This window comes from Rhinoderma darwinii (genome assembly GCF_050947455.1).
Source record: "Rhinoderma darwinii isolate aRhiDar2 chromosome 2 unlocalized genomic scaffold, aRhiDar2.hap1 SUPER_2_unloc_55, whole genome shotgun sequence".
In the NCBI taxonomy this organism is placed as follows: domain Eukaryota; kingdom Metazoa; phylum Chordata; class Amphibia; order Anura; family Rhinodermatidae; genus Rhinoderma; species Rhinoderma darwinii.
In genome coordinates this window covers 580,246-607,148 of record NW_027461724.1, presented here as the reverse complement: position 1 = coordinate 607,148, position 26,903 = coordinate 580,246, and the positions used below count along the sequence as shown (strand labels likewise).

The following is a 26,903-nucleotide window of genomic DNA, read 5'->3' as shown; positions in this document are numbered from 1 at the left end:
AAAGTCCAGATAAATTTCCTCCGTACAAAAGGTGACATCGAAGCATCCTCTTCTTGGATAGTCCATTACAGACAATATCCATTGTCTCTCCAACTGGAAAAGACCAAGCAAGAGTACCTTTGTTAGGAATTCCAAGTCCCTGCTTTGTCCTCCAGATTCCTCCATCGTAAAACGAACAGCATTCCGAGTCCGCATGTAGTCAGGGATTTCCTCCATCCTGCCGCAAAAAAGCCAACGATATCCAACGAACTCCAACGATAATACCTTCAGCACCTAAATGCCAGGCAAGTGATCGCTCCCCGTTGCCCTGGACTAATCCTCTCCCCCAATAGCAGCAGAGGGGTTAAGTCTCTTGTAAAAGAGACGATCCCCCCAGGCCAAGGAAAAGGGTACCAGGGCACCTCCTGACCAAGAAACAAGGCAATACCCTAAAGTACTACACTTGATCTTAGCCAAAAGGCCGAGAAGCGATAACCCAAACGGGCCGCGCGTTGACCGAGCCTGCCCAATACTGCTGTTCACCCCTTGCAGCGATTCAGCCTACTCCTAGGCAATTCCATGGGGCCCTGCAGGCTCACACACACTCACAGCTACTAAGCGGGAGGTGAATAAAGGCCGGAGAGGAAGCAAGACAGGATTTGCTTCTTTTGCTTGCAACACAATGCAGTGCTGAAAGAGGAGGAATCGACATAAAAACGCCTTCCTGGCAACGCCCAAATGCCCTCCTGCCGTGCAAACACTGGCAGCAGCAGCAGCAGCAGTAAGTGCATGCCCACTGCCACCCCTTCTCCTTTCACACCTTGTATCAGCTTTAATCCAGTCCAGTGCTGCCTGCTGAGCAGCACTGACCAACACTGCCTGGGCCCAGGCTTTTATCTCTGAGGCCCCATTATGATGTCAGAAAGCTGGCTCTGGCTCCTGAGGTCTCCACTATGACACGTGCAAAGTTCCGTCTGAACTTTATATAAGACGGTGCGGCTCAGTCAGTCACTCAGTGTTGCCTGAGAGGGCAACACTGCAACAGCCGGCCCCCAGGCTGTCTTTTTTTTGCACAGCTAGTTGCCTCCAGGAGGCCACAAGAGGGAGACAAGGGACTGCAAAATGGAAAATAGGCATCCACCAACTTTACAGACAACTTGTTCTCCTTGCTCCTACAACCTCCATCCTTGCACAGTTTGTTATTCTTCCAGGTAACATAGTAACAAATCCAAATTGCTGCTCTCTTTGTAGGCAAGCAAGGGTTTGTTGCAACTGCAATTCTTACTTCTTCTTGAAATGTAGGGACCACAGTACATTCCATCACATCCATCTAGTGTACACAGGTAGGTCCATTGTGACGGGCGGGCGGGCGGGCGGGCTGGCTGCTTTAATGGCTGTTTGCTGTTCCCCTACTCCACTCCACTATTTGACTATGGTGCTGCATCAATCAGTGGCTGGCTCAGGTGCAGCTCTTTAACCTACCTAGGAGGGAGGGCGGAGAGAAGACAAGGAAGGTGAATGAGCTGTTCCAATGTGAAATGCCGGAAACACAGAAACACAGACGACACAAAACAAGAGGTGGCAATGTATTAATTAATTGCATTTAATAAATTAGCTCATTATCACACATGACTGTACAAATGCATTGTCCAACAGGTGTTGAAATAATGGGATTAAAAGGGGAGATCCCATCCGAAAGACAAAAACAATGGCAAACACAAAAAGCACTTTTGGAATCTGATTTTAGTAAACACATAAGGAAAGGGTGCACCGGTCCTGGAAATACTGCAATACCAGGTCAATGCGTGGAGTGGACAGAGCAAGCTCTATTTCCATCTCCCTGTTCTAAAAATCCATTTAATATATGGTCCCCAGATAGGGGACGTATCAGATATTAAACTGATAAGAACAGATACTACACTTGATCTTAGCCAAAAGGCCGAGAAGCGATAACCCGAACGTGCCGCGCGTTTTGCTTCTTTTGCTTGCACCACAATGCAGTGCTGAAAGAGGAGGAATCAACATAAAAACGCCTTCCTGGCAACGCCCAAATGCCCTCCTGCCGTGCAAACACTGGCAGCAGCAGCAGCAGCAGCAGCAGCAGTAAGTGCATGCCCACTGCCACCCCTTCTCCTTTCACACCTTGTATCAGCTTTAATCCAGTCCAGTGCTGCCTGCTGAGCAGCACTGACCAACACTGCCTGGGCCCAGGCTTTTATCTCTGAGGCCCCATTATGATGTCAGAAAGCTGGCTCTGGCTCCTGAGGTCTCCACTATGACACGTGCAAAGTTCCGTCTGAACTTTATATAAGACGGTGCGGCTCAGTCAGTCACTCAGTGTTGCCTGAGAGGGCAACACTGCAACAGCCGGCCCCCAGGCTGTCTTTTTTTTGCACAGCTAGTTGCCTCCAGGAGGCCACAAGAGAGAGACAAGGGACTGCAAAATGGAAAATAGGCATCCACCAACTTTACAGACAACTTGTTCTCCTTGCTCCTACAACCTCCATCCTTGCACTGTTTGTTATTCTTCCAGGTAACATAGTAACAAATCCAAATTGCTGCTCTCTTTGTAGGCAAACAAGGGTTTGTTGCAACTGCAATTCTTACTTCTTCTTGAAATGTAGGGACCACAGTACATTCCATCACATCCATCTAGTGTACACAGGTAGGTCCATTGTGACGGGCGGGCGGGCGGGCTGGCTGCTTTAATGGCTGTTTGCTGTTCCCCTACTCCACTCCACTATTTGACTATGGTGCTGCATCAATCAGTGGCTGGCTCAGGTGCAGCTCTTTAACCTACCTAGGAGGGAGGGCGGAGAGAAGACAAGGAAGGTGAATGAGCTGTTCCAATGTGAAATGCCGGAAACACAGAAACACAGACGACACAAAACAAGAGGTGGCAATGTATTAATTAATTGCATTTAATAAATTAGCTCATTATCACACATGACTGTACAAATGCATTGTCCAACAGGTGTTGAAATAATGGGATTAAAAGGGGAGATCCCATCCGAAAGACAAAAACAATGGCAAACACAAAAAGCACTTTTGGAATCTGATTTTAGTAAACACATAAGGAAAGGGTGCACCGGTCCTGGAAATACTGCAATACCAGGTCAATGCGTGGAGTGGACAGAGCAAGCTCTATTTCCATCTCCCTGTTCTAAAAATCCATTTAATATATGGTCCCCAGATAGGGGACGTATCAGATATTAAACTGATAAGAACAGATTTTTTTTTCAGTTGGCTACCCCCTCGCGGGGGTGTCAATGATTTATTAATAAAAAATTCAATTTTACAATAAATAACATTACAATTACGTCAAACATTTTCACATTGTTACAATAGTAAAATCAAATTAGCATTAATATTTATAGGGGGACATGGTGGCAAATCTTTATTTATTGGAGTTCCAGTCAGTCACAAACCATTTATTTAGAAGGGTGGCATTTGCTTTCCTGTCAATTAAATAATATAAATACATCTCACTAAAACAAAGACCTAAAACATCATCCGTTGTTAAAACGTCGTGTTTAAAAAGAAGGATGTTCCTGGCCTTCCAAAGAGCTTCTTTAGCGCAATTCATCGTCTTCCATGCTATTGTCTTCTGATTCGCGGTCGGGCATCCAAATTGTCCATATAAAATATCATTGTAACATATGTCCTTCAGGTCTGCCATCTTTTCCATAAGAGGGAATATCTTTTTCCAAAAATGTTGTGCAAAGTAACATGTCCAAAGTAAATGACGCACTGTCTCCTCAGCCTGGCAGCCTTCCCTCGGGCAGACGGCAGACCTCGCGAATCTTCTTCTGTATTGGAATGCCCGGCATGGAAGACATTGATGAATGCAGCTCCAGGCCAGGTCCTTCTGTGTGTTAAAGAGATAAAATATGTTAGACATTTTCCAGATAAAACCACTGCGTTTTTCGTTAAAATTGTCTATTCTGCTGACCGCATCCTCTCTTTTTAGGTCATTTATAAGCTTCTTGCTATTTTTAAGATCATTAATACTCTTCCCTTTTAATTTAAATAAAGCAACTATTTTTTCTAAAATTACATATTGTGGGGGTAAATTAAAAGCATAAGGTGAGGTTAAAATAATCTGGAACCACCCACACCTTCGCATAAAAAACCCTGTATTATAACGTAAATAAAACGACCAATAGTGCTCTTTAAAAAGGGAATTAAAACAGAAGCTAAAAAATTTTAGTAAAAGAAACCTATTAAAATCTGGAAAGTCTTTGCCACCCTTTGGTTTGGACTTCATCACGATTCCTCTCTTTAATTTCTCCATTCTGGAACTCCAAAAGAAAGTAAAACAAGCTTTGGTTATTTTTCTCAGTAAAACCGTGGGAGGAGGGAAAACCATACTCAGATATAAAAGCAGGGGTAAAATGACCATTTTAATAATTAAAATTTTTCCCTCCATAGTAAGCTTCCTCATATTCCACATACATATCTTCTTGTTTACTTTCTGCGCCACCATGTCCCAACTGATAAAACCATTGTCGTACTCACTGAAGGAGACCCCTAAAATTTTAATATTATCCGACACAGGAACTGGTATGTCACTAAAAACCATGCTTCCTACGCTTAAAATACTACTCTTGCTAAAGTTTATCTTAAAACTGGAAGCACAGCAATAAAACTCTATCTGCTTGAGGGCTCTCTGAAGCGACCGGGTGTCCCTGCATAAAACCGCTACATCATCCATGTACCCCACTGCTTTAGCCTCTATGCCGCCTCCCCCTGGCAGGGGGACTCCACGTATCATCTTGTCTCGGCGAATTGCGCATAATAGAGGCTCTAACGCACATATAAAAAGCAGTGGGGACAAGGGACACCCCTGCTTCACCCCAGAGTTTAAAAATACGTCCTGTGTCTTAAAACCATTTACTAAAATCTTACTTGTACAATTTTTATAAAAGGCTTTGATGGATAATAAAAATCCTTCAGGTATACCCATACGCTCTAAAACCTTAAACAAATAAAAGTGAGAGACACGGTCAAAAGCTTTTTCAAAGTCTATTGATAAAATTGCTAAATTATTCTTCTTAGACCTCGTGTCCTCAATCACATCTTTAATAAGGTTAAGATTGTCCCAGATGCTGCGGCCTGGCACCCCACATACTTGGTTGGAATGTATTATGTGGGGTATTATGGCTTTCATCCGGTTCGCACATAATTTAGCCATGATCTTGTAGTCGCTGTTTAGAAGGGTTATTGGTCTCCAGTTCTTTAAAACTGCGATGTCACCCGTCTTGTATAATAGGGAGACCTCACCCTTCTGCCAGGACTTAGGCAGCATCTTGGATTTAAAAACTTCTGCGTATAGTAAAAACAAATCTTCTTTTAAAAGATCATAAAATTTTACATAAAACTCACTGGGTATACCGTCCGGACCAGGAACTTTACCTGCTTTAAAACTTTTAACTGTTTCTAAAATCTCCTGCTCCGTCAGGTCCTGCAATAAAAAATTCTGGGAGACAGGGTCTAAAACAGTGGTAATCTCCTTCAGTGAGTCACGCATAAAATCACGATCCACAGTCTTAACGTTAAAAAGGTCAGTATAAAACTCATGAACTTTACTTAAAAGACCCTGTACATCCGACACACCTTCAATATTTTTGATGACAGCCCTTTTATTGTTGATTTTTTTAAAAAAGTACCTGGAGCAGGTCTCGTTCTCCTCTATATTTTGAATTTTTGAACGAAAGATTATTTCTTTACCTTTCTGCTCCAGGCACTGGGCTATCTCCTTTTTGAGGTCGGTGATGTCGGCTTCCACTTCTATTTCATTGTCTCGCATTTTGTACAGGGTCTGCAGACGGGTGTTTAGTGTATTAAAAACAGCATATTTTATTTTGGCTTTTGCCACACTCTTTTTAATAAAAAAATCTTTTATTTTACTTTTCATCTTCTCCCACCATGCACTGATGGGAGCTCTAGTATCTCTCACCCGCCTGCTTTTCTTGTAAAATTCAATAAAATCGGTTAAAACCTGTGGATCATCTAAAAGGGAAACATTCATCTTCCAGGACTTCTTACAAATAAAATTATTAAGATCACGCTTCACATAAAAAGATAAAAGCCTATGATCTGAAAACACGTTGGTTAAAACTTCACATTTAAAAGGCAGTAAGTTCTCATTACAAAATATAAAATCTATCCTGGAGCTACAGGTGGCGTTGCTCCAGGTAACGCCGGCTTCCTCTGGACTGCTCCTGTTACATTCTTTGTAAACATCTTTTAAATTAAAATCGCTCACCATATTTTTGAGCAGTCCAGAGGTCTTATCGTAATTTCTGCTTGTAGCACTTGTAAGCCGGCGTTCCCCTCTCAGGATACAGTTAAAATCACCTGCGAGGATAAAAGGCTCAGTTGTGTTAATAAAAAGAGGTAAAACTTCTAGCATTTCTGCCCTCTCATTTTTATCAGGTGAGCCATAAAAATTTAAAAACTGCCATTTCACACCGTCAATAAAAGCCTTAACCAATAAAATACGTCCTGGTAAGATTTCTTGAATAAAATCAATTAAAACGTTTCCCTTAAATAGAATGGCGACCCCTGCTGATCTGGACTCGTTTGATCCAGACCAGACGGATGGACCATATTTCCAATCTTCTTTATATTTGGTGTACTTCATCGTATGGGGAATACCGCACTCCTGCAGGAAAAAAACAGAGGCTGCCAGGCAAGATAAAAAATTGAAGAGAGCAACCCTTCTTACTTTAGACTTGGCGCCCCTCACGTTGAGGGATATTCCCTTTAGTTCAGACATTGTGGAGTTTTGAATGCGTATTTGATTTTAAAATAATAAATAGTAGCGGTATTTTAAAATCACACATTTTCTCCACCAGCAATACCAAATATCTCACTTGGGCTCAGATACCCGCCCCCGTCCGAATCATTTGTCAGGAGGGAGAACGAAGGAGAGGAACTACCTTCGCTGAGGGTAACGCCAGCAACCAAACTTCTGCGTACGGGGAGCCCAAACTCATTCGGATCTCCCTGGGTCTCAAACGGTTGACCGTCTAGGTCGGGTGGGTCCCCTAGGGGGCTCGCACCTCCCCCCTGGGACCGTGCAGGCCCTTCTGGAGGGGGAGGTTGCGCACAAGGTGGGGTGTCAGTTTCCACGGGGGGAACAGTGCCCGCCCTCCTCACCAGTCGCGGCGAGGAGGGGGTTCTAGGAGGAGCCGCATCGTTTTTCACCGTTGTGTCCATCTGCTCCTCCCCTGTCTCCCCCCTACTGACTCTGGCTTGCCTCCCTTTTTTTCGGGGACCCACCGGCACCTCGTCCTCTTCCTCCGACGAGGATGCCAGAGACCCAGGGCTTGGAGCAGGCCCGGCACCCCCTGAGCAACCAGCCTTCTGGGATGCCTCAGTTTTTCCGGCCTGCTCCTTTTCCGCCTTCCGCTTAGTCTGCCGCTTTTCCTTCGCACTGGGCTCCCCTTTATCCTCCAAGGTTGCTGGCTGCGAGGTACCTGTTTTGGCTCCAGTCCCTCGCACCTTTGAAGCCCAGGTACCTCTCTCCTCTTTCGTGTGGCTGGTCTGTTCCTCTCCCTGGGGACGGGTTTGGTCCGCTGGTGGAGCACGTGGGGGCGCTCCGGGTTGCTCATCTTCTTCGCCTCGGTACCTATAGGGGCAAGAAAAATACAGATGACCAGTTTTCTGACAAAAGTTACATTTTTTTTCTCCTGTGCATTCTCTAATTGTGTGCTCTTTGCTTCCGCAGTTCCTGCAGGTGACATCGCAGTTGTAACTGGTATGCCCATAGGTACCGCAGGCCCTGCAGAAGTTTGGCATCCCCGAGAAGTAGAGGTCGCCATTCACTGTTCCAATTTTAAAACGAGCCGGTGGGAGTCTCGTATTTTGGGTGGAGGGGTCCTTTATCAAAGTCACTAAGTACTTCCACTTGACGGTCCACACACCGCACTCGTTCATAACTCTCCCCATAAGCTTGATGTTCTTGAAGTAGGCAGCTAAGAATGCTGCCACTTCCTGGTCCTTCACATATGGGGAATACATCTTAATCACCACGAGTTTGGTTACCTCAAAAGCATGCTCTATTACCTGGACTCCCAAAGACGTGAGTTGAACTTTTTCCCTCTCAGCTTTGTCCATAGCATCACGGAGGATACCTTCTCCAACAAAAGTTATGTCAAAAACTCCACGCCTTGGGTAATCCTGGATCGCCAAAATTTCATGCTTGCGGACCGCCAGCAACTTCTCGAGGATTTCGTATACGAGGAACTTGACACCTCGTGGACCGCCTCCACCCTCTGCCAAGATGACTCTAGCAGAGTTTCGCAGCCGGGCGTATACCGGCACCGCATCGGGTTCGCCTGCCATTAGCGTGGCCAGGTCGAACCGCGCAGCTTTCGCTGCGCCCCTTGACGTACAGAGACCAAGGGGCTGGGGGGATCGCAACTCGTTGCTCAGGACTAAGCCTCTCTCCCAAATAGCAGCACGGGGGTGAAGTCCAGGCGAACCTGGACGATCCCCCGAGGCCGAGAGAGAGGGTACCTGAGCACCTTCTGACTAAAAACCTCCTGTATAAATACACTTGGTCTTAGCCAAAAGGCCGAGAAGCGATAACCCGAACGGGCCGCGCGTTGACCGAGCCTGCCCAATACTGCTGTTCACCCCTTGCAGCGATTCAGCCTACTCCTAGGCAATTCCATGGGGCCCTGCAGGCTCACACACACTCACAGCTACTAAGCGGGAGGTGAATAAAGGCCGGAGAGGAAGCAAGACAGGATTTGCTTCTTTTGCTTGCAACACAATGCAGTGCTGAAAGAGGAGGAATCGACATAAAAACGCCTTCCTGGCAACGCCCAAATGCCCTCCTGCCGTGCAAACACTGGCAGCAGCAGCAGCAGCAGTAAGTGCATGCCCACTGCCACCCCTTCTCCTTTCACACCTTGTATCAGCTTTAATCCAGTCCAGTGCTGTCAGCTGAGCAGCACTGACCAACACTGCCTGGGCCCAGGCTTTTATCTCTGAGGCCCCATTATGATGTCAGAAAGCTGGCTCTGGCTCCTGAGGTCTCCACTATGACACGTGCAAAGTTCCGTCTGAACTTTATATAAGACGGTGCGGCTCAGTCAGTCACTCAGTGTTGCCTGAGAGGGCAACACTGCAACAGCCGGCCCCCAGGCTGTCTTTTTTTTGCACAGCTAGTTGCCTCCAGGAGGCCACAAGAGGGAGACAAGGGACTGCAAAATGGAAAATAGGCATCCACCAACTTTACAGACAACTTGTTCTCCTTGCTCCTACAACCTCCATCCTTGCACAGTTTGTTATTCTTCCATGTAACATAGTAACAAATCCAAATTGCTGCTCTCTTTGTAGGCAAGCAAGGGTTTGTTGCAACTGCAATTCTTACTTCTTCTCGAAATGTAGGGACCACAGTACATTCCATCACATCCATCTAGTGTACACAGGTAGGTCCATTGTGACGGGCGGGCGGGCGGGCTGGCTGCTTTAATGGCTGTTTGCTGTTCCCCTACTCCACTCCACTATTTGACTATGGTGCTGCATCAATCAGTGGCTGGCTCAGGTGCAGCTCTTTAACCTACCTAGGAGGGAGGGCGGAGAGAAGACAAGGAAGGTGAATGAGCTGTTCCAATGTGAAATGCCGGAAACACAGAAACACAGACGACACAAAACAAGAGGTGGCAATGTATTAATTAATTGCATTTAATAAATTAGCTCATTATCACATATGACTGTACAAATGCATTGTCCAACAGGTGTTGAAATAATGGGATTAAAAGGGGAGATCCCATCCGAAAGACAAAAACAATGGCAAACACAAAAAGCACTTTTGGAATCTGATTTTAGTAAACACATAAGGAAAGGGTGCACCGGTCCTGGAAATACTGCAATACCAGGTCAATGCGTGGAGTGGACAGAGCAAGCTCTATTTCCATCTCCCTGTTCTAAAAATCCATTTAATATATGGTCCCCAGATAGGGGACGTATCAGATATTAAACTGATAAGAACAGATTTTTTTTTTTTCAGTTGGCTACCCCCTCGCGGGGGTGTCAATGATTTATTAATAAAAATTCAATTTTACAATAGATAACACTACAATTACATCAAACATTTTCATATTGTTACAATAGTAAAAATCAAATTACATTAATATTTATAGGGGGACATGGTGGCAAATCTTTATTTATTGGAGTTCCAGTCAGTCACAAACCATTTATTTAGAAGGGTGGCATTTGCTTTCCTGTCAATTAAATAATATAAATACATCTCACTAAAACAAAGACCTAAAACATCATCCGTTGTTAAAACGTCGTGTTTAAAAAGAAGGATGTTCCTGGCCTTCCAAAGAGCTTCTTTAGCGCAATTCATCGTCTTCCATGCTATTGTCTGCTGATTCGCGGTCGGGCATCCAAATTGTCCATATAAAATATCATCGTAACATAAGTCCTTCAGGTCTGCCATCTTTTCCATAAGAGGGAATATCTTTTTCCAAAAATGTTGTGCAAAGTAACATGTCCAAAGTAAATGACGCACTGTCTCCTCAGCCTGGCAGCCTTCCCTCGGGCAGACGGCAGACCTCGCGAATCTTCTTCTGTATTGGAATGCCCGGCATGGAAGACATTGATGAATGCAGCTCCAGGCCAGGTCCTTCTGTGTGTTAAAGAGATAAAATATGTTAGACATTTTCCAGATAAAACCACTGCGTTTTTCGTTAAAATTGTCTATTCTGCTGACCGCATCCTCTCTTTTTAGGTCGATTAAAAGCTTCTTGCTATTTTTAAGATCATTAATACTCTTCCCTTTTAATTTAAATAAAGCAACTATTTTTTCTAAAATTACATATTGTGGGGGTAAATTAAAAGCATAAGGTGAGGTTAAAATAATCTGGAACCACCCACACCTTCGCATAAAAAACCCTGTATTATAACGTAAATAAAACGACCAATAGTGCTCTTTAAAAAGGGAATTAAAACAGAAGCTAAAAAATTTTAGTAAAAGAAACCTATTAAAATCTGGAAAGTCTTTGCCACCCTTTGGTTTGGACTTCATCACGATTCCTCTCTTTAATTTCTCCATTCTGGAACTCCAAAAGAAAGTAAAACAAGCTTTGGTTATTTTTCTCAGTAAAACCGTGGGAGGAGGGAAAACCATACTCAGATATAAAAGCAGGGGTAAAATGACCATTTTAATAATTAAAATTTTTCCCTCCATAGTAAGCTTCCTCATATTCCACATACATATCTTCTTGTTTACTTTCTGCGCCACCATGTCCCAACTGATAAAACCATTGTCGTACTCACTGAAGGAGACCCCTAAAATTTTAATATTATCCGACACAGGAACTGGTATGTCACTAAAAACCATGCTTCCTATGCTTAAAATACTACTCTTGCTAAAGTTTATCTTAAAACTGGAAGCACAGCAATAAAACTCTATCTGCTTGAGGGCTCTCTGAAGCGACCGGGTGTCCCTGCATAATACCGCTACATCATCCATGTACCCCACTGCTTTAGCCTCTATGCCGCCTCCCCCTGGCAGGGGGACTCCACGTATCAACTTGTCTCGGCGAATTGCGCATAATAGAGGCTCTAACGCACATATAAAAAGCAGTGGGGACAAGGGACACCCCTGCTTCACCCCAGAGTTTAAAAATATGTCCTGTGTCTTAAAACCATTTACTAAAATCTTACTTGTACAATTTTTATAAAAGGCTTTGATGGATAATAAAAATCCTTCAGGTATACCCATACGCTCTAAAACCTTAAACAAATAAAAGTGAGAGACACGGTCAAAAGCTTTTTCAAAGTCTATTGATAAAATTGCTAAATTATTCTTCTTAGACCTCGTGTCCTCAATCACATCTTTAATAAGGTTAAGATTGTCCCAGATGCTGCGGCCTGGCACCCCACATACTTGGTTGGAATGTATTATGTGGGGTATTATGGCTTTCATCCGGTTCGCACATAATTTAGCCATGATCTTGTAGTCGCTGTTTAGAAGGGTTATTGGTCTCCAGTTCTTTAAAACTGCGATGTCACCCGTCTTGTATAATAGGGAGACCTCACCCTTCTGCCAGGACTTAGGCAGCATCTTGGATTTAAAAACTTCTGCGTATAGTAAAAACAAATCTTCTTTTAAAAGATCATAAAATTTTACATAAAACTCACTGGGTATACCGTCCGGACCAGGAACTTTACCTGCTTTAAAACTTTTAACTGTTTCTAAAATCTCCTGCTCCGTCAGGTCCTGCAATAAAAAATTCTGGGAGACAGGGTCTAAAACAGTGGTAATCTCCTTCAGTGAGTCACGCATAAAATCACGATCCACAGTCTTAACATTAAAAAGGTCAGTATAAAACTCATGAACTTTACTTAAAAGACCCTGTACATCCGACACACCTTCAATATTTTTGATGACAGCCCTTTTATTGTTGATTTTTTTAAAAAAGTACCTGGAGCAGGTCTCGTTCTCCTCTATGTTTTGAATTTTTGAACGAAAGATTATTTCTTTACCTTTCTGCTCCAGGCACTGGGCTATCTCCTTTTTAAGGTCGGTGATGTCGGCTTCCACTTCTATTTCATTGTCTCGCATTTTGTACAGGGTCTGCAGACGGGTGTTTAATGTATTAAAAACAGCATATTTTATTTTGGCTTTTACCACACTCTTTTTAATAAAAAAATCTTTTATTTTACTTTTCATCTTCTCCCACCATGCACTGATGGGAGCTCTGGTATCTCTCACCCGCCTGCTTTTCTTGTAAAATTCAATAAAATCGGTTAAAACCTGTGGATCATCTAAAAGGGAAACATTCATCTTCCAGGACTTCTTACAAATAAGATTATTAAGATCACGCTTCACATAAAAAGATAAAAGCCTATGATCTGAAAACACGTTGGTTAAAACTTCACATTTAAAAGGCAGTAAGTTCTCATTACAAAATATAAAATCTATCCTGGAGCTACAGGTGGCGTTGCTCCAGGTAACGCCGGCTTCCTCTGGACTGCTCCTGTTACATTCTTTGTAAACCTCTTTTAAATTAAAATCGCTCACCATATTTTTGAGCAGTCCAGAGGTCTTATCGTAATTTCTGCTTGTAGCACTTGTAAGCCGGCGTTCCCCTCTCAGGATACAGTTAAAATCACCTGCGAGGATAAAAGGCTCAGTTGTGTTAATAAAAAGAGGTAAAACTTCTAGCATTTCTGCCCTCTCATTTTTATCAGGTGAGCCATAAAAATTTAAAAACTGCCATTTCACACCGTCAATAAAAGCCTTAACCAATAAAATACGTCCTGGTAAGATTTCTTGAATAAAATCAATTAAAACGTTTCCCTTAAATAGAATGGCGACCCCTGCTGATCTGGACTCGTTTGATCCAGACCAGACGGATGGACCATATTTCCAATCTTCTTTATATTTGGTGTACTTCATCGTATGGGGAATACCGCACTCCTGCAGGAAAAAAACAGAGGCTGCCAGGCAAGATAAAAAATTGAAGAGAGCAACCCTTCTTACTTTAGACTTGGCGCCCCTCACGTTGAGGGATATTCCCTTTAGTTCAGACATTGTGGAGTTTTGAATGCGTATTTGATTTTAAAATAATAAATAGTAGCGGTATTTTAAAATCACACATTTTCTCCACCAGCAATACCAAATATCTCACTTGGGCTCAGATACCCGCCCCCGTCCGAATCATTTGTCAGGAGGGAGAACGAAGGAGAGGAACTACCTTCGCTGAGGGTAACGCCAGCAACCAAACTTCTGCGTACGGGGAGCCCAAACTCATTCGGATCTCCCTGGGTCTCAAACGGTTGACCGTCTAGGTCGGGTGGGTCCCCTAGGGGGCTCGCACCTCCCCCCTGGGACCGTGCAGGCCCTTCTGGAGGGGGAGGTTGCGCACAAGGTGGGGTGTCAGTTTCCACGGGGGGAACAGTGCCCGCCCTCCTCACCAGTCGCGGCGAGGAGGGGGTTCTAGGAGGAGCCGCATCGTTTTTCACCGTTGTGTCCATCTGCTCCTCCCCTGTCTCCCCCCTACTGACTCTGGCTTGCCTCCCTTTTTTACGGGGACCCACCGGCACCTCGTCCTCTTCCTCCGACGAGGATGCCAGAGACCCAGGGCTTGGAGCAGGCCCGGCACCCCCTGAGCAACCAGCCTTCTGGGATGCCTCAGTTTTTCCGGCCTGCTCCTTTTCCGCCTTCCGCTTAGTCTGCCGCTTTTCCTTCGCACTGGGCTCCCCTTTATCCTCCAAGGTTGCTGGCTGCGAGGTACCTGTTTTGGCTCCAGTCCCTCGCACCTTTGAAGCCCAGGTACCTCTCTCCTCTTTCGTGTGGCTGGTCTGTTCCTCTCCCTGGGGACGGGTTTGGTCCGCTGGTGGAGCACGTGGGGGCGCTCCGGGTTGCTCATCTTCTTCGCCTCGGTACCTATAGGGGCAAGAAAAATACAGATGACCAGTTTTCTGACAAAAGTTACATTTTTTTTCTCCTGTGCATTCTCTAATTGTGTGCTCTTTGCTTCCGCAGTTCCTGCAGGTGACATCGCAGTTGTAACTGGTATGCCCATAGGTACCGCAGGCCCTGCAGAAGTTTGGCATCCCCGAGAAGTAGAGGTCGCCATTCACTGTTCCAATTTTAAAACGAGCCGGTGGGAGTCTCGTATTTTGGGTGGAGGGGTCCTTTATCAAAGTCACTAAGTACTTCCACTTGACGGTCCACACACCGCACTCGTTCATAACTCTCCCCATAAGCTTGATGTTCTTGAAGTAGGCAGCTAAGAATGCTGCCACTTCCTGGTCCTTCACATATGGGGAATACATCTTAATCACCACGAGTTTGGTTACCTCAAAAGCATGCTCTATTACCTGGACTCCCAAAGACGTGAGTTGAACTTTTTCCCTCTCAGCTTTGTCCATAGCATCACGGAGGATACCTTCTCCAACAAAAGTTATGTCAAAAACTCCACGCCTTGGGTAATCCTGGATCGCCAAAATTTCATGCTTGCGGACCGCCAGCAACTTCTCGAGGATTTCGTATACGAGGAACTTGACACCTCGTGGACCGCCTCCACCCTCTGCCAAGATGACTCTAGCAGAGTTTCGCAGCCGGGCGTATACCGGCACCGCATCGGGTTCGCCTGCCATTAGCGTGGCCAGGTCGAACCGCGCAGCTTTCGCTGCGCCCCTTGACGTACAGAGACCAAGGGGCTGGGGGGATCGCAACTCGTTGCTCAGGACTAAGCCTCTCTCCCAAATAGCAGCACGGGGGTGAAGTCCAGGCGAACCTGGACGATCCCCCGAGGCCGAGAGAGAGGGTACCTGAGCACCTTCTGACTAAAAACCTCCTGTATAAATACACTTGGTCTTAGCCAAAAGGCCGAGAAGCGATAACCCAAACGGGCCGCGCGTTGACCGAGCCTGCCCAATACTGCTGTTCACCCCTTGCAGCGATTCAGCCTACTCCTAGGCAATTCCATGGGGCCCTGCAGGCTCACACACACTCACAGCTACTAAGCGGGAGGTGAATAAAGGCCGGAGAGGAAGCAAGACAGGATTTGCTTCTTTTGCTTGCAACACAATGCAGTGCTGAAAGAGGAGGAATCGACATAAAAACGCCTTCCTGGCAACGCCCAAATGCCCTCCTGCCGTGCAAACACTGGCAGCAGCAGCAGCAGCAGTAAGTGCATGCCCACTGCCACCCCTTCTCCTTTCACACCTTGTATCAGCTTTAATCCAGTCCAGTGCTGCCTGCTGAGCAGCACTGACCAACACTGCCTGGGCCCAGGCTTTTATCTCTGAGGCCCCATTATGATGTCAGAAAGCTGGCTCTGGCTCCTGAGGTCTCCACTATGACACGTGCAAAGTTCCGTCTGAACTTTATATAAGACGGTGCGGCTCAGTCAGTCACTCAGTGTTGCCTGAGAGGGCAACACTGCAACAGCCGGCCCCCAGGCTGTCTTTTTTTTGCACAGCTAGTTGCCTCCAGGAGGCCACAAGAGGGAGACAAGGGACTGCAAAATGGAAAATAGGCATCCACCAACTTTACAGACAACTTGTTCTCCTTGCTCCTACAACCTCCATCCTTGCACAGTTTGTTATTCTTCCAGGTAACATAGTAACAAATCCAAATTGCTGCTCTCTTTGTAGGCAAGCAAGGGTTTGTTGCAACTGCAATTCTTACTTCTTCTTGAAATGTAGGGACCACAGTACATTCCATCACATCCATCTAGTGTACACAGGTAGGTCCATTGTGACGGGCGGGCGGGCGGGCGGGCTGGCTGCTTTAATGGCTGTTTGCTGTTCCCCTACTCCACTCCACTATTTGACTATGGTGCTGCATCAATCAGTGGCTGGCTCAGGTGCAGCTCTTTAACCTACCTAGGAGGGAGGGCGGAGAGAAGACAAGGAAGGTGAATGAGCTGTTCCAATGTGAAATGCCGGAAACACAGAAACACAGACGACACAAAACAAGAGGTGGCAATGTATTAATTAATTGCATTTAATAAATTAGCTCATTATCACACATGACTGTACAAATGCATTGTCCAACAGGTGTTGAAATAATGGGATTAAAAGGGGAGATCCCATCCGAAAGACAAAAACAATGGCAAACACAAAAAGCACTTTTGGAATCTGATTTTAGTAAACACATAAGGAAAGGGTGCACCGGTCCTGGAAATACTGCAATACCAGGTCAATGCGTGGAGTGGACAGAGCAAGCTCTATTTCCATCTCCCTGTTCTAAAAATCCATTTAATATATGGTCCCCAGATAGGGGACGTATCAGATATTAAACTGATAAGAACAGATGCTACACTTGATCTTAGCCAAAAGGCCGAGAAGCGATAACCCGAACGTGCCGCGTGTTTTGCTTCTTTTGCTTGCACCACAATGCAGTGCTGAAAGAGGAGGAATTGACATAAAAACGCCTTCCTGGCAACGCCCAAATGCCCTCCTGCAGTGCAAACACTGGCAGCAGCAGCAGCAGCAGCAGCAGCAGTAAGTGCATGCCCACTGCCACCCCTTCTCCTTTCACACCTTGTATCAGCTTTAATCCAGTCCAGTGCTGCCTGCTGAGCAGCACTGACCAACACTGCCTGGGCCCAGGCTTTTATCTCTGAGGCCCCATTATGATGTCAGAAAGCTGGCTCTGGCTCCTGAGGTCTCCACTATGACACGTGCAAAGTTCCGTCTGAACTTTATATAAGACGGTGCGGCTCAGTCAGTCACTCAGTGTTGCCTGAGAGGGCAACACTGCAACAGCCGGCCCCCAGGCTGTCTTTTTTTTGCACAGCTAGTTGCCTCCAGGAGGCCACAAGAGGGAGACAAGGGACTGCAAAATGGAAAATAGGCATCCACCAACTTTACAGACAACTTGTTCTCCTTGCTCCTACAACCTCCATCCTTGCACAGTTTGTTATTCTTCCAGGTAACATAGTAACAAATCCAAATTGCTGCTCCCTTTGTAGGCAAGCAAGGGTTTGTTGCAACTGCAATTCTTACTTCTTCTTGAAATGTAGGGACCACAGTACATTCCATCACATCCATCTAGTGTACACAGGTAGGTCCATTGTGACGGGCGGGCGGGCGGGCGGGCTGGCTGCTTTAATGGCTGTTTGCTGTTCCCCTACTCCACTCCACTATTTGACTATCGTGCTGCATCAATCAGTGGCTGGCTCAGGTGCAGCTCTTTAACCTACCTAGGAGGGAGGGCGGAGAGAAGACAAGGAAGGTGAATGAGCTGTTCCAATGTGAAATGCCGGAAACACAGAAACACAGACGACACAAAACAAGAGGTGGCAATGTATTAATTAATTGCATTTAATAAATTAGCTCATTATCACACATGACTGTACAAATGCATTGTCCAACAGGTGTTGAAATAATGGGATTAAAAGGGGAGATCCCATCCGAAAGACAAAAACAATGGCAAACACAAAAAGCACTTTTGGAATCTGATTTTAGTAAACACATAAGGAAAGGGTGCACCGGTCCTGGAAATACTGCAATACCAGGTCAATGCGTGGAGTGGACAGAGCAAGCTCTATTTCCATCTCCCTGTTCTAAAAATCCATTTAATATATGGTCCCCAGATAGGGGACGTATCAGATATTAAACTGATAAGAACAGATACTACACTTGATCTTAGCCAAAAGGCCGAGAAGCGATAACCCGAACGGGCCGCGCGTTTTGCTTCTTTTGCTTGCACCACAATGCAGTGCTGAAAGAGGAGGACTCGACATAAAAACGCCTTCCTGGCAACGCCCAAATGCCCTCCTGCCGTGCAAACACTGGCAGCAGCAGCAGCAGCAGTAAGTGCATGCCCACTGCCACCCCTTCTCCTTTCACACCTTGTATCAGCTTTAATCCAGTCCAGTGCTGCCTGCTGAGCAACACTGCCTGGGCCCAGGCTTTTATCTCTGAGGCCCCATTATGATGTCAGAAAGCTGGCTCTGGCTCCTGAGGTCTCCACTATGACACGTGCAAAGTTCCGTCTGAACTTTATATAAGACGGTGCGGCTCAGTCAGTCACTCAGTGTTGCCTGAGAGGGCAACACTGCAACAGCCGGCCCCCAGGCTGTCTTTTTTTTGCACAGCTAGTTGCCTCCAGGAGGCCACAAGAGGGAGACAAGGGACTGCAAAATGGAAAATAGGCATCCACCAACTTTACAGACAACTTGTTCTCCTTGCTCCTACAACCTCCATCCTTGCACAGTTTGTTATTCTTCCAGGTAACATAGTAACAAATCCAAATTGCTGCTCTCTTTGTAGGCAAGCAAGGGTTTGTTGCAACTGCAATTCTTACTTCTTCTTGAAATGTAGGGACCACAGTACATTCCATCACATCCATCTAGTGTACACAGGTAGGTCCATTGTGACGGGCGGGCGGGCGGGCGGGCGGGCTGGCTGCTTTAATGGCTGTTTGCTGTTCCCCTACTCCACTCCACTATTTGACTATGGTGCTGCATCAATCAGTGGCTGGCTCAGGTGCAGCTCTTTAACCTACCTAGGAGGGAGGGCGGAGAGAAGACAAGGAAGGTGAATGAGCTGTTCCAATGTGAAATGCCGGAAACACAGAAACACAGACGACACAAAACAAGAGGTGGCAATGTATTAATTAATTGCATTTAATAAATTAGCTCATTATCACACATGACTGTACAAATGCATTGTCCAACAGGTGTTGAAATAATGGGATTAAAAGGGGAGATCCCATCCGAAAGACAAAAACAATGGCAAACACAAAAAGCACTTTTGGAATCTGATTTTAGTAAACACATAAGGAAAGGGTGCACCGGTCCTGGAAATACTGCAATACCAGGTCAATGCGTGGAGTGGACAGAGCAAGCTCTATTTCCATCTCCCTGTTCTAAAAATCCATTTAATATATGGTCCCCAGATAGGGGACGTATCAGATATTAAACTGATAAGAACAGATACTACACTTGATCTTAGCCAAAAGGCCGAGAAGCGATAACCCGAACGTGCCGCGCGTTTTGCTTCTTTTGCTTGCACCACAATGCAGTGCTGAAAGAGGAGGAATCGACATAAAAACGCCTTCCTGGCAACGCCCAAATGCCCTCCTGCCGTGCAAACACTGGCAGCAGCAGCAGCAGCAGCAGCAGCAGCAGTAAGTGCATGCCCACTGCCACCCCTTCTCCTTTCACACCTTGTATCAGCTTTAATCCAGTCCAGTGCTGCCTGCTGAGCAGCACTGACCAACACTGCCTGGGCCCAGGCTTTTATCTCTGAGGCCCCATTATGATGTCAGAAAGCTGGCTCTGGCTCCTGAGGTCTCCACTATGACACGTGCAAAGTTCCGTCTGAACTTTATATAAGACGGTGCGGCTCAGTCAGTCACTCAGTGTTGCCTGAGAGGGCAACACTGCAACAGCCGGCCCCCAGGCTGTCTTTTTTTTGCACAGCTAGTTGCCTCCAGGAGGCCACAAGAGGGAGACAAGGGACTGCAAAATGGAAAATAGGCATCCACCAACTTTACAGACAACTTGTTCTCCTTGCTCCTACAACCTCCATCCTTGCACAGTTTGTTATTCTTCCAGGTAACATAGTAACAAATCCAAATTGCTGCTCTCTTTGTAGGCAAGCAAGGGTTTGTTGCAACTGCAATTCTTACTTCTTCTTGAAATGTAGGGACCACAGTACATTCCATCACATCCATCTAGTGTACACAGGTAGGTCCATTGTGACGGGCGGGCGGGCGGGCGGGCTGGCTGCTTTAATGGCTGTTTGCTGTTCCCCTACTCCACTCCACTATTTGACTATGGTGCTGCATCAATCAGTGGCTGGCTCAGGTGCAGCTCTTTAACCTACCTAGGAGGGAGGGCGGAGAGAAGACAAGGAAGGTGAATGAGCTGTTCCAATGTGAAATGCCGGAAACACAGAAACACAGACGACACAAAACAAGAGGTGGCAATGTATTAATTAATTGCATTTAATAAATTAGCTCATTATCACACATGACTGTACAAATGCATTGTCCAACAGGTGTTGAAATAATGGGATTAAAAGGGGAGATCCCATCCGAAAGACAAAAACAATGGCAAACACAAAAAGCACTTTTGGAATCTGATTTTAGTAAACACATAAGGAAAGGGTGCACCGGTCCTGGAAATACTGCAATACCAGGTCAATGCGTGGAGTGGACAGAGCAAGCTCTATTTCCATCTCCCTGTTCTAAAAATCCATTTAATATATGGTCCCCAGATAGGGGACGTATCAGATATTAAACTGATAAGAACAGATACTACACTTGATCTTAGCCAAAAGGCCGAGAAGCGATAACCCGAACGGGCCGCGCGTTGACCGAGCCTGCCCAATACTGCTGTTCACCCCTTGCAGCGATTCAGCCTACTCCTAGGCAATTCCATGGGGCCCTGCAGGCTCACACACACTCACAGCTACTAAGCGGGAGGTGAATAAAGGCCGGAGAGGAAGCAAGACAGGATTTGCTTCTTTTGCTTGCAACACAATGCAGTGCTGAAAGAGGAGGAATCGACATAAAAACGCCTTCCTGGCAACGCCCAAATGCCCTCCTGCCGTGCAAACACTGGCAGCAGCAGCAGCAGCAGCAGCAGCAGCAGTAAGTGCATGCCCACTGCCACCCCTTCTCCTTTCACACCTTGTATCAGCTTTAATCCAGTCCAGTGCTGCCAGCTGAGCAGCACTGACCAACACTGCCTGGGCCCAGGCTTTTATCTCTGAGGCCCCATTATGATGTCAGAAAGCTGGCTCTGGCTCCTGAGGTCTCCACTATGACACGTGCAAAGTTCCGTCTGAACTTTATATAAGACGGTGCGGCTCAGTCAGTCACTCAGTGTTGCCTGAGAGGGCAACACTGCAACAGCCGGCCCCCAGGCTGTCTTTTTTTTGCACAGCTAGTTGCCTCCAGGAGGCCACAAGAGGGAGACAAGGGACTGCAAAATGGAAAATAGGCATCCACCAACTTTACAGACAACTTGTTCTCCTTGCTCCTACAACCTCCATCCTTGCACAGTTTGTTATTCTTCCATGTAACATAGTAACAAATCCAAATTGCTGCTCTCTTTGTAGGCAAGCAAGGGTTTGTTGCAACTGCAATTCTTACTTCTTCTCGAAATGTAGGGACCACAGTACATTCCATCACATCCATCTAGTGTACACAGGTAGGTCCATTGTGACGGGCGGGCGGGCGGGCTGGCTGCTTTAATGGCTGTTTGCTGTTCCCCTACTCCACTCCACTATTTGACTATGGTGCTGCATCAATCAGTGGCTGGCTCAGGTGCAGCTCTTTAACCTACCTAGGAGGGAGGGCGGAGAGAAGACAAGGAAGGTGAATGAGCTGTTCCAATGTGAAATGCCGGAAACACAGAAACACAGACGACACAAAACAAGAGGTGGCAATGTATTAATTAATTGCATTTAATAAATTAGCTCATTATCACACATGACTGTACAAATGCATTGTCCAACAGGTGTTGAAATAATGGGATTAAAAGGGGAGATCCCATCCGAAAGACAAAAACAATGGCAAACACAAAAAGCACTTTTGGAATCTGATTTTAGTAAACACATAAGGAAAGGGTGCACCGGTCCTGGAAATACTGCAATACCAGGTCAATGCGTGGAGTGGACAGAGCAAGCTCTATTTCCATCTCCCTGTTCTAAAAATCCATTTAATATATGGTCCCCAGATAGGGGACGTATCAGATATTAAACTGATAAGAACAGATACTACACTTGATCTTAGCCAAAAGGCCGAGAAGCGATAACCCAAACGGGCCGCGCGTTGACCGAGCCTGCCCAATACTGCTGTTCACCCCTTGCAGCGATTCAGCCTACTCCTAGGCAATTCCATGGGGCCCTGCAGGCTCACACACACTCACAGCTACTAAGCGGGAGGTGAATAAAGGCCGGAGAGGAAGCAAGACAGGATTTGCTTCTTTTGCTTGCAACACAATGCAGTGCTGAAAGAGGAGGAATCGACATAAAAACGCCTTCCTGGCAACGCCCAAATGCCCTCCTGCCGTGCAAACACTGGCAGCAGCAGCAGCAGCAGTAAGTGCATGCCCACTGCCACCCCTTCTCCTTTCACACCTTGTATCAGCTTTAATCCAGTCCAGTGCTGCCTGCTGAGCAGCACTGACCAACACTGCCTGGGCCCAGGCTTTTATCTCTGAGGCCCCATTATGATGTCAGAAAGCTGGCTCTGGCTCCTGAGGTCTCCACTATGACACGTGCAAAGTTCCGTCTGAACTTTATATAAGACGGTGCGGCTCAGTCAGTCACTCAGTGTTGCCTGAGAGGGCAACACTGCAACAGCCGGCCCCCAGGCTGTCTTTTTTTTGCACAGCTAGTTGCCTCCAGGAGGCCACAAGAGGGAGACAAGGGACTGCAAAATGGAAAATAGGCATCCACCAACTTTACAGACAACTTGTTCTCCTTGCTCCTACAACCTCCATCCTTGCACAGTTTGTTATTCTTCCAGGTAACATAGTAACAAATCCAAATTGCTGCTCTCTTTGTAGGCAAGCAAGGGTTTGTTGCAACTGCAATTCTTACTTCTTCTTGAAATGTAGGGACCACAGTACATTCCATCACATCCATCTAGTGTACACAGGTAGGTCCATTGTGACGGGCGGGCGGGCGGGCGGGCTGGCTGCTTTAATGGCTGTTTGCTGTTCCCCTACTCCACTCCACTATTTGACTATGGTGCTGCATCAATCAGTGGCTGGCTCAGGTGCAGCTCTTTAACCTACCTAGGAGGGAGGGCGGAGAGAAGACAAGGAAGGTGAATGAGCTGTTCCAATGTGAAATGCCGGAAACACAGAAACACAGACGACACAAAACAAGAGGTGGCAATGTATTAATTAATTGCATTTAATAAATTAGCTCATTATCACACATGACTGTACAAATGCATTGTCCAACAGGTGTTGAAATAATGGGATTAAAAGGGGAGATCCCATCCGAAAGACAAAAACAATGGCAAACACAAAAAGCACTTTTGGAATCTGATTTTAGTAAACACATAAGGAAAGGGTGCACCGGTCCTGGAAATACTGCAATACCAGGTCAATGCGTGGAGTGGACAGAGCAAGCTCTATTTCCATCTCCCTGTTCTAAAAATCCATTTAATATATGGTCCCCAGATAGGGGACGTATCAGATATTAAACTGATAAGAACAGATACTACACTTGATCTTAGCCAAAAGGCCGAGAAGCGATAACCCGAACGTGCCGCGCGTTTTGCTTCTTTTGCTTGCACCACAATGCAGTGCTGAAAGAGGAGGAATCGACATAAAAACGCCTTCCTGGCAACGCCCAAATGCCCTCCTGCCGTGCAAACACTGGCAGCAGCAGCAGCAGCAGCAGCAGTAAGTGCATGCCCACTGCCACCCCTTCTCCTTTCACACCTTGTATCAGCTTTAATCCAGTCCAGTGCTGCCTGCTGAGCAGCACTGACCAACACTGCCTGGGCCCAGGCTTTTATCTCTGAGGCCCCATTATGATGTCAGAAAGCTGGCTCCTGAGGTCTCCACTATGACACGTGCAAAGTTCCGTCTGAACTTTATATAAGACGGTGCGGCTCAGTCAGTCACTCAGTGTTGCCTGAGAGGGCAACACTGCAACAGCCGGCCCCCAGGCTGTCTTTTTTTTGCACAGCTAGTTGCCTCCAGGAGGCCACAAGAGGGAGACAAGGGACTGCAAAATGGAAAATAGGCATCCACCAACTTTACAGACAACTTGTTCTCCTTGCTCCTACAACCTCCATCCTTGCACAGTTTGTTATTCTTCCAGGTAACATAGTAACAAATCCAAATTGCTGCTCTCTTTGTAGGCAAGCAAGGGTTTGTTGCAACTGCAATTCTTACTTCTTCTTGAAATGTAGGGACCACAGTACATTCCATCACATCCATCTAGTGTACACAGGTAGGTCCATTGTGACGGGCGGGCGGGCGGGCGGGCTGGCTGCTTTAATGGCTGTTTGCTGTTCCCCTACTCCACTCCACTATTTGACTATGGTGCTGCATCAATCAGTGGCTGGCTCAGGTGCAGCTCTTTAACCTACCTAGGAGGGAGGGCGGAGAGAAGACAAGGAAGGTGAATGAGCTGTTCCAATGTGAAATGCCGGAAACACAGACGACACAAAACAAGAGGTGGCAATGTATTAATTAATTGCATTTAATAAATTAGCTCATTATCACACATGACTGTACAAATGCATTGTCCAACAGGTGTTGAAATAATGGGATTAAAAGGGGAGATCCCATCCGAAAGACAAAAACAATGGCAAACACAAAAAGCACTTTTGGAATCTGATTTTAGTAAACACATAAGGAAAGGGTGCACCGGTCCTGGAAATACTGCAATACCAGGTCAATGCGTGGAGTGGACAGAGCAAGCTCTATTTCCATCTCCCTGTTCTAAAAATCCATTTAATATATGGTCCCCAGATAGGGGACGTATCAGATATTAAACTGATAAGAACAGATACTACACTTGATCTTAGCCAAAAGGCCGAGAAGCGATAACCCGAACGTGCCACGCGTTTTGCTTCTTTTGCTTGCACCACAATGCAGTGCTGAAAGAGGAGGAATCGACATAAAAACGCCTTCCTGGCAACGCCCAAATGCCCTCCTGCCGTGCAAACACTGGCAGCAGCAGCAGCAGCAGCAGCAGTAAGTGCATGCCCACTGCCACCCCTTCTCCTTTCACACCTTGTATCAGCTTTAATCCAGTCCAGTGCTGCCTGCTGAGCAGCACTGACCAACACTGCCTGGGCCCAGGCTTTTATCTCTGAGGCCCCATTATGATGTCAGAAAGCTGGCTCTGGCTCCTGAGGTCTCCACTATGACACGTGCAAAGTTCCGTCTGAACTTTATATAAGACGGTGCGGCTCAGTCAGTCACTCAGTGTTGCCTGAGAGGGCAACACTGCAACAGCCGGCCCCCAGGCTGTCTTTTTTTTGCACAGCTAGTTGCCTCCAGGAGGCCACAAGAGGGAGACAAGGGACTGCAAAATGGAAAATAGGCATCCACCAACTTTACAGACAACTTGTTCTCCTTGCTCCTACAACCTCCATCCTTGCACAGTTTGTTATTCTTCCAGGTAACATAGTAACAAATCCAAATTGCTGCTCTCTTTGTAGGCAAGCAAGGGTTTGTTGCAACTGCAATTCTTACTTCTTCTTGAAATGTAGGGACCACAGTACATTCCATCACATCCATCTAGTGTACACAGGTAGGTCCATTGTGACGGGCGGGCGGGCGGGCGGGCTGGCTGCTTTAATGGCTGTTTGCTGTTCCCCTACTCCACTCCACTATTTGACTATGGTGCTGCATCAATCAGTGGCTGGCTCAGGTGCAGCTCTTTAACCTACCTAGGAGGGAGGGCGGAGAGAAGACAAGGAAGGTGAATGAGCTGTTCCAATGTGAAATGCCGGAAACACAGACGACACAAAACAAGAGGTGGCAATGTATTAATTAATTGCATTTAATAAATTAGCTCATTATCACACATGACTGTACAAATGCATTGTCCAACAGGTGTTGAAATAATGGGATTAAAAGGGGAGATCCCATCCGAAAGACAAAAACAATGGCAAACACAAAAAGCACTTTTGGAATCTGATTTTAGTAAACACATAAGGAAAGGGTGCACCGGTCCTGGAAATACTGCAATACCAGGTCAATGCGTGGAGTGGACAGAGCAAGCTCTATTTCCATCTCCCTGTTCTAAAAATCCATTTAATATATGGTCCCCAGATAGGGGACGTATCAGATATTAAACTGATAAGAACAGATACTACACTTGATCTTAGCCAAAAGGCCGAGAAGCGATAACCCGAACGTGCCGCGCGTTTTGCTTCTTTTGCTTGCACCACAATGCAGTGCTGAAAGAGGAGGAATCGACATAAAAACGCCTTCCTGGCAACGCCCAAATGCCCTCCTGCCGTGCAAACACTGGCAGCAGCAGCAGCAGCAGCAGCAGTAAGTGCATGCCCACTGCCACCCCTTCTCCTTTCACACCTTGTATCAGCTTTAATCCAGTCCAGTGCTGCCTGCTGAGCAGCACTGACCAACACTGCCTGGGCCCAGGCTTTTATCTCTGAGGCCCCATTATGATGTCAGAAAGCTGACTCTGGCTCCTGAGGTCTCCACTATGACACGTGCAAAGTTCCGTCTGAACTTTATATAAGACGGTGCGGCTCAGTCAGTCACTCAGTGTTGCCTGAGAGGGCAACACTGCAACAGCCGGCCCCCAGGCTGTCTTTTTTTTGCACAGCTAGTTGCCTCCAGGAGGCCACAAGAGGGAGACAAGGGACTGCAAAATGGAAAATAGGCATCCACCAACTTTACAGACAACTTGTTCTCCTTGCTCCTACAACCTCCATCCTTGCACAGTTTGTTATTCTTCCAGGTAACATAGTAACA

General features: G+C 46.3%; 10 non-coding genes and 2 pseudogenes across 10 annotated transcripts; all 12 read right to left on the bottom strand.

Moving 5' to 3' along the window:
• Positions 1-332: 332 nt before the first annotated feature.
• Positions 333-472, bottom strand: LOC142679722 (U2 spliceosomal RNA; annotated as a pseudogene).
• A 1,267-nt stretch (positions 473-1,739) lies between these two features.
• On the bottom strand, positions 1,740-1,930 carry LOC142679409 (U2 spliceosomal RNA). Its single transcript, XR_012852666.1, has one exon. It is a non-coding gene; the product is annotated as a U2 spliceosomal RNA (small nuclear RNA).
• A 1,127-nt stretch (positions 1,931-3,057) lies between these two features.
• On the bottom strand, positions 3,058-3,255 carry LOC142679691 (U2 spliceosomal RNA). The gene has a single exon (XR_012852871.1). It is a non-coding gene; the product is annotated as a U2 spliceosomal RNA (small nuclear RNA).
• Positions 3,256-9,838: 6,583 nt separating this feature from the next.
• LOC142679699 (U2 spliceosomal RNA) lies at positions 9,839-10,039 on the bottom strand (annotated as a pseudogene).
• A 6,586-nt stretch (positions 10,040-16,625) lies between these two features.
• Positions 16,626-16,816, bottom strand: LOC142679544 (U2 spliceosomal RNA). The gene has a single exon (XR_012852777.1). It is a non-coding gene; the product is annotated as a U2 spliceosomal RNA (small nuclear RNA).
• A 1,131-nt stretch (positions 16,817-17,947) lies between these two features.
• Positions 17,948-18,138, bottom strand: LOC142679407 (U2 spliceosomal RNA). The gene has a single exon (XR_012852665.1). It is a non-coding gene; the product is annotated as a U2 spliceosomal RNA (small nuclear RNA).
• Positions 18,139-19,254: 1,116 nt separating this feature from the next.
• Positions 19,255-19,445, bottom strand: LOC142679406 (U2 spliceosomal RNA). The gene has a single exon (XR_012852664.1). It is a non-coding gene; the product is annotated as a U2 spliceosomal RNA (small nuclear RNA).
• A 1,134-nt stretch (positions 19,446-20,579) lies between these two features.
• On the bottom strand, positions 20,580-20,770 carry LOC142679405 (U2 spliceosomal RNA). The gene has a single exon (XR_012852663.1). It is a non-coding gene; the product is annotated as a U2 spliceosomal RNA (small nuclear RNA).
• A 1,275-nt stretch (positions 20,771-22,045) lies between these two features.
• LOC142679404 (U2 spliceosomal RNA) lies at positions 22,046-22,236 on the bottom strand. The gene has a single exon (XR_012852662.1). It is a non-coding gene; the product is annotated as a U2 spliceosomal RNA (small nuclear RNA).
• Positions 22,237-23,503: 1,267 nt separating this feature from the next.
• Positions 23,504-23,694, bottom strand: LOC142679403 (U2 spliceosomal RNA). The gene has a single exon (XR_012852661.1). It is a non-coding gene; the product is annotated as a U2 spliceosomal RNA (small nuclear RNA).
• A 1,114-nt stretch (positions 23,695-24,808) lies between these two features.
• Positions 24,809-24,999, bottom strand: LOC142679402 (U2 spliceosomal RNA). The gene has a single exon (XR_012852660.1). It is a non-coding gene; the product is annotated as a U2 spliceosomal RNA (small nuclear RNA).
• A 1,120-nt stretch (positions 25,000-26,119) lies between these two features.
• LOC142679401 (U2 spliceosomal RNA) lies at positions 26,120-26,310 on the bottom strand. The gene has a single exon (XR_012852659.1). It is a non-coding gene; the product is annotated as a U2 spliceosomal RNA (small nuclear RNA).
• Between the last annotated feature and the right edge of the window lie 593 nt (positions 26,311-26,903).